General features: G+C 41.7%; 1 pseudogene; it reads left to right on the forward strand.

Moving 5' to 3' along the window:
* The first annotated feature begins 1,471 nt into the window (after positions 1 to 1,471).
* On the forward strand, positions 1,472 to 2,490 carry LOC147437933 (uncharacterized; annotated as a pseudogene).
* Positions 2,491 to 6,989: the final 4,499 nt, after the last annotated feature.

The raw sequence follows: 6,989 nt of genomic DNA on the forward strand, positions 1-6,989 counted from the left end.
TTTAATTTTTTATTTATTATATATATATATATATATATATACATTTTTTATTTTTTTGGGGCAACGACCGCGCGCGGTTTTGGTGACCCTTTCTTGGCCACACACACTGTCACCTACCTACCCTCCCAGCCAATAGCTCACAGCTCACAGACAGCTCACTACCTTATCTACTTACTAACAGTGCTGCTAACCACTAACTAATCTACTAACTAATCTGTTAACTGCTTCCTGACAGTGAGCTAACTGTCCACCTACTTCCTCTCTCACTACCTTACTGTGCAAAGACTGTGTGCAGCCAAACCTTGACAGAAAACTGTGTGCAGATTGTGTGCAAACAGAAATTGCTAACTGCCTTCCTACTCATTCATTCACTACAAACAAGCTAACGACTACTAATTGTGCAAAGACTGTGTGCAAACAGAAAACACAACATTATGCAGAAATCACAGAACTTGCAGACAATACAGAAATTAACAACTTGCAGAAAAACAACTCATTCCTCTTCCTCTTCCTCTTCCTCTTCTTTCCTACTACAAACAACTCATAGGAGAAGCACAAAGTGCCTCTTGGGCTTAGTGCAGGGCGATTCCCCGGCAACGGCGCCAAAAATGTGCGCTCCTTGCCGCACTGTCGAAGCAAGGGACTTGCTGATACACCTTGTGCGAGCCACAAATGGCTCTAAGCACACAACAAGACTAATCTAGCAAGCTCAAAAGAGGGCAATGGTGTGTCACTCACCGCTCTATGCTCCTGCCGTGGAGGATTCCTCGCCGCGATGAAGAAGAAGCTGCAGTCGTGCCGCGCTCAACCGCTTCGCCGCCGTCGTGCCTTCGTAATGCTCGATTGCACACACACTCTCCCTCTCTCTCTCTCTCACACACACACACACAATATACACACACACACGAGGAGGTGAAGAAGAAGAAGATGGAGATGGAGATGGAGCAAGAGCACTCTTCTATTGCACAAATGAGAGAATCAGTGAATTTTAGGTTTAGTTGGCTTCTATATGAGCTCACCCCATTCACACTTGGGCGCCCATGCTTAGCCAACTAATCCCTTGAATGTCCCAGTTAGAGTGCGCCTCTCATCGGCGATCACTCTTACCCTTTTCCTATTGGTCCGACAAGCCCGGTACCTGACTCTACCAAATACATAATACACGTCCGTCGTCGGTGATGGGGTGTCCGTGAGCCGTGAGGGTTAACAAACTCCCTATAACATAATGGAAAGACCCTTAGAGAAGTTAGATGATTTTGAAGATGACTTGGAGGATCCATATGAATGGCTAGATGATCATAAAGGGGATACGCAAAAATCATGTGCTAGTAGAAAGAAGGTTTTCAAGTTGCAAAAAGCATGTGAGAAGCTGAGGGATTCATATGAGAATGAGTTTGAAGGGGATTCAAGTGATGATGATGATGATGGATGGAGAATGGTTCATGTAATCCACCAAGTAGGGATACCAAAGATGGAGGAAAAGGAGGTGCAAAAGGAGGTTGGCCAAAAAAACCTAGAAGAGCCCCTAGATACCCCTAATCTACCACTAGAGTATACCCATGGAGTGGAAGAGGAAGATCCATTGCTTAAACTTATGTTGTTTACATATGGAGAATATTGTTACACTATTTGTGTAGAGAAGTATGTCATACATAACCATGATGTTGTTCATGTTATTCACAGCCCACTTGAAGAGGTGGATAGTGAGATGAATGCAGAGGAGGATTGCTAGAAATTATATTGTCTGAAATCAGATTTGCTAAGGAGGAATTTATGGAAAACATATCATTTCAAGAGGAGTCTCCACCAAAAAGATCCCTACAAGTGAGAACGTTGCCAAAAGGTGTTGAAGGAACATTGAAGGAGTTTACAAAGGCTGATTCTGATGATCGGCAAACTCAGACAAAAGATCAAACCACTATGCCAGATGTTGCGAATGATCAAGCGAATCAAACTTTTGGTTTTGAATGTTTTGAAGGATAGATTTTGATATCACAGGTCGATATCAAGCAAGGATATTCTTCAGTTGCAAAGAATTGGAAGACGCAGATTGATTGTTGTTCCAATGTAAATAGGGATGAATCTGAAAAAGGTCTCACAAATCATATTGAGCATTAGGAATGTCAAGAGCAAGTCTTTGAGGAGTAAAAAATAGGTTTAACAGGTTTTGTGGAGCATGCAATGATGTTTGAAATGCAGAATGATGAAATTTCAATGGATGTGCATTTCGAAATTGATGTGGGACAAGCTGTTCTCAATCCGAGCATACTTTTGTTGAAAGATGTGTGCTTTAAAGATGATGAGATTGTAGAAGCGGATTCTTGCAGGATGGAATGTCAGATACGGATGGTGGATTATCAAAATTCAAGATTTTATATGCTACAAAATTTGGAGTTCCAAACTGGACAAAGAAGAATACATTATGGGAATGTTCAAGTGGACTTAATAATTGGATTAGGTGAAATGTGCCTTTACAAGAGGATGATCTGATTTTGAAGAATATGGGGGATGATCTGATATTGAAAATTTGGAAATTTTCAATGGAATGGCAGAAAGTTCACAATGCAAAAAGGCAGCAATACATCAGATCCATCAACAGGACAATCTAACAGATCTTGAGAACATCACTTATGCTCGTTACAAAACCTTCTCCCTTACACTTGAGAACACCATGACCAAACATAGTTATAACTATTTAACCAAAATGTTCTTGGCATGAACTTCAGTCTCAACAAAATCTGGCCCAGTACAAATTCAACTTAGAAAATATTTGACCGGCATTATTCTGACTCAACAAACATCAGACACAACATCTTATTCAACAGTATTTGGATCAGCATAATTTGACTCGGCAAAAATCTGAGTCAGCGAGAATCCGACTTAGCACAAATTCGACTCAGCATATTATATCCAGTCAACACATGACACGTCTCGGTGGTGGATTTTGTAGAAATCCGACTCGGATCCACACATCCCTTGTCAAAAAACATTCCTAGCAAACAGAGTCAGATAACTTAAGGGTCAGCAAACAAAACATAGAGAAAAGATCAGACAGAGCAAAGAACACCATGGCTAAAGCTTCTCTCTCATTCCCCTACTCAAAACTCGTCCAAAATACAACTGAAAGATGATAGTTAAAACTATTCATCAAGATCTTCTTGGCATAAAATATCAGACTGAGAAAAATCCGACCTAGAAAAAATCCAACTCAGCAAATATTCCGACCCACAATGGTCTGACTCAGAAAACATTTTGACTCGGCAAACATCAGACTCAACATTTGATTCAACAATATTTGGATCAGCAATAATCTGACTCAGAAGAAATCTAAATCGACAAAAATACGACTCAACATATTATATCCAGTCAACACATATCCAACAATTAGTGGATTTCAAGAGACGACATCCCGCACAGGAAGCTCCTCAAGCACTTTTTGTGCTTTATGAGGTGCACCACATTTGGCATACTTGTCGACCAAGGCATTTCCAAGCACTACATTTCTCTCAATAATATCGTTTGTGAATTCTTTGCAGGTGCCACAGAAAGCGTGTGCGAGTGCAAGTGCGAGAGAAGAGAGAGAGAGAGAGACCTGCTTTGGGTGGAGCGCACATCAACGTAATCATGTTGCAGCTCCTTATTCTTTTTGTATGAAAGCTTTACCTTTCAAATGGGTTTACAAGAAGAAATTTACCTCAGGTGATCAAAATCCAAAGTACAAGGCTAGACTTGTAGCAATCCAGTGGCTTCAACCTATACCCATCAACCCACTGCAATGTGTAAACCGCTCCAAAGCTAAGCCTTTTGTCAAAGCATCTACTGGGTTGTCGTCAGTGTGTACCTTGATCAAATTAATGAGCTTTTTGGCGAAGAAATCTCTCACAACATGATAGCTGACTTCAATGTGTTTCGATTTGGAGTAAAACACGGGATTCCTTGCCAATGCAAGAGCACTCTAACTATCACAATATATCACTAGAGTCTCATCAATGCGAAGATTTCTGACCAAGCGAGATAACCATACAGCCTTTTTACTTGCATCCGACAATGCAACTACTCTGCTTCCGTAGTGGAAGACGACATACAATCTCGAAGACATGACCTCCAAGATACTGCTGCTCCAACAAATATGAAGACATGGCCAGATATCGATCTCCTATTGTCGACACAACCCGCATAGTCTGCATCCGCATAAATCACAATGGATGCATCATTGTTCCTGAAGTGTAAACATCTGCGAACCGTACCTTTGAGGTACCTAAGAATGTGCTTCACTGCTTTCCAATGCTTGCTGCCAGGATTTGTCATATATCCGCTCACCACTCTCACTGCAAAAGCAATGTCTGGTCTTGTGGCCACCATAGCATACATGAGACTGCCCACTGCCAAAGAATATGGTAGCTTAGCCATTTCTGCTCTCTCAGCATCAGATTTGGGTTCATCTTCCTTGCTGAGTTTCAAGAATGCCTGCATTGGGGTACTCAATGCTTTCCCCCCTGCATATTGAAACGCTGCAAAACTTTCTCAATGTATGTTTCCTGAGATAACTGAAGAATACAATGTTTGCAATCTCTTTGATTCGCATGCCAAGAAAGTGTGTAGCATCCCCCAAATCTTTCATTGCAAGATTGTTGCTAAGTGTTTTCTTCAAGTTGGCAATTTTCGCAATGGATTTCCCAGCTATAAGCATGTCATCGAGCCATCATCTAGCTTTCTTGTGTACAAGCAGTGATCCTCTTCGCTCCTTTTATACCCTTGAGACCTCATACATGGATCAAATTTATGATACCATTGCCCTGAACCCTGCTTTAAGCCATACAGTGCCTTTTTGAGCTTACATACTAGCTCCTCACAAGATGCGTTCTCTTGAACAAACCCTTTAGGCTGCTGCATGTAAACATCCTCATCGAGATCCCCATGAAGAAATGATGTCGTCACATCCATTTGGACAAGTTCCTGTCCTCAATCACTACAAGACCAAGTACGATTCTAAGCATTGTCATCTTGACTACAGGTGAGAAGATTTCATCAAAATCGACTCCCTTTTGCTGTTTGAACCCTTTGGCTACAATCTAGCCTTGTACTTTGGATGTGGATCACCTGAGGTAAATTTATTCTTGTAAACCCATTTGCAAGGAAAAGCTTTCACATCATTTGGTAGTTCTACCAAGTCTCAAGTGTCATTAGCCACAATCAAGCTATACTCAGATTCCGTAGCCTGCTCCCACTTCACCACATCATCCGTCATCATGGCTTCTTGGTAGTAGCTTGGCTCACCGCAATCGGTCAACATGATGTAATCAAGACCTGGCTCGAAATTCGCAGGTGGATGAGAGACTCTAGTAGACCGTCTCACTCCTTGACCATTGCTATCCGCTCCCTCTGGAGCATTGCTAGTGGAAGGTACATCACTAGCCCGCTGAGTTGATTTTACTGTCTCTGAGGCAACATCCTCAAAAGTGACTCTTCGAATCTATATTTCCTTGATAGGTTGTTTATGCATCTTTGACATTGAAGATCTGAACTACGGATGACTTGACAAGATTCCGGGTGCCATAGATGATATCCCATTTCTCCATCTGCACCATATCCAATGAAAATACATTTGTGTGACTTTGGCTCTAACTTCTGTCGAAGTTGTTTAGGCACGTGAGCATAAGCTTCACAAACGAAAACACGTAGATGGTCATAGTGGGGCTTAGGTTTAGACCATAACTCTTCTGGAATCTCATAATTCAATTGTGTACTAGGCGAACGATTTATAATGTGCACTGCGGTCAAGACGGCTTCTGCCCAAAAGCCTTGTGTGAGATTTTCCCTAGAAAGCATGGTTGTGACTCTTTCCTGAATTGTACAATTCATGCACTCGGCAACTCCATTATGAGCCTGTGTATGGTGCAGTAGACTGTTTTTTAATCCCCCTTTTAGCACAGAAATTGTCAAACTCCTTGGAGACATACTCTCCACCGTTGTCAGTCTGCAACGTCTTGAGTTTCTTGCCAGACTGATTCTCAACAAGTGCCAAAAATTTCTGGAACACAAGAAGAACTTGATCCTTATGTTTCAAAGGATATGCCCACACCTTTCGAGTAGAGTCATCTATGAATGTCACAAAATAGTTGGCCCCCCCTAGATATTTGGTTGACATACGGCCACAAGCATCACTATGTATTAAGTCTAGAGGTTCAACATGCTTTTGACCCGATGGTAAGTGCACGGACCTAGTATTTTTACCATAGATACAGTGCTCACAAATAGGAAAGTCAACATAAGACAAGACATGTAAGTAGCCAAAACGAGTCAGATTTCTCATTCTTTTTTGGCTAATATGACCTAGCCGGAAATGCCACAACTCAGTAGACGACAGCTTGGCTATAGATATGTAATCATGACCAACATCTAACACGTGCATGGAATACAAGGTACCATGCTTCTGACCTCTGAGTACAACAAGACTACCTTTGCGTACTATCCACGAACCATTACCAAATGTGGTGTCGTAGCCCAAATCATCAAGCTGACCAATAGAAATCAAGCTTTTAGTCAACTTGGGCACATGTCTGACATTACATAAAGTAAAGTGTGTGCCATTTCTTAGATGCAATTTGACATTTCCGACACCCTCAATGTCTAGTTCATAAGCATCACTAAGTCTCACTTTGCCACAAGAGTGAGAATAAGTAGAGACCCACTCTCTATGTGGTGTCACATGGAAACTCGCACCAGAATCTACTATCCAATTCTGTACATACTCTGCATCTTCTGTAACAAGAGCCTCGACGGGTAGATCTGTTGTGAAGACCAATACGTCAGAGGTAAGTGGCATAACAACCGTTGGAAGAGTCTCTACAATAGGAGCATTTGAAGACTCCAACACATTGATCTCCTCTAACTTTGCTTTGCCCTTGTTTGAATCATCAGACTTAGAAGTGTCACCGGATTGTTTATCCTTCTTACTTTGCTGCCATTTCCTGCAATCCTTCTTCACA

This window comes from Adiantum capillus-veneris, chromosome 17 (assembly GCF_014529385.1).
Source record: "Adiantum capillus-veneris isolate H3 chromosome 17, ASM1452938v2, whole genome shotgun sequence".
In the NCBI taxonomy this organism is placed as follows: Eukaryota; Viridiplantae; Streptophyta; class Polypodiopsida; order Polypodiales; family Pteridaceae; genus Adiantum; species Adiantum capillus-veneris.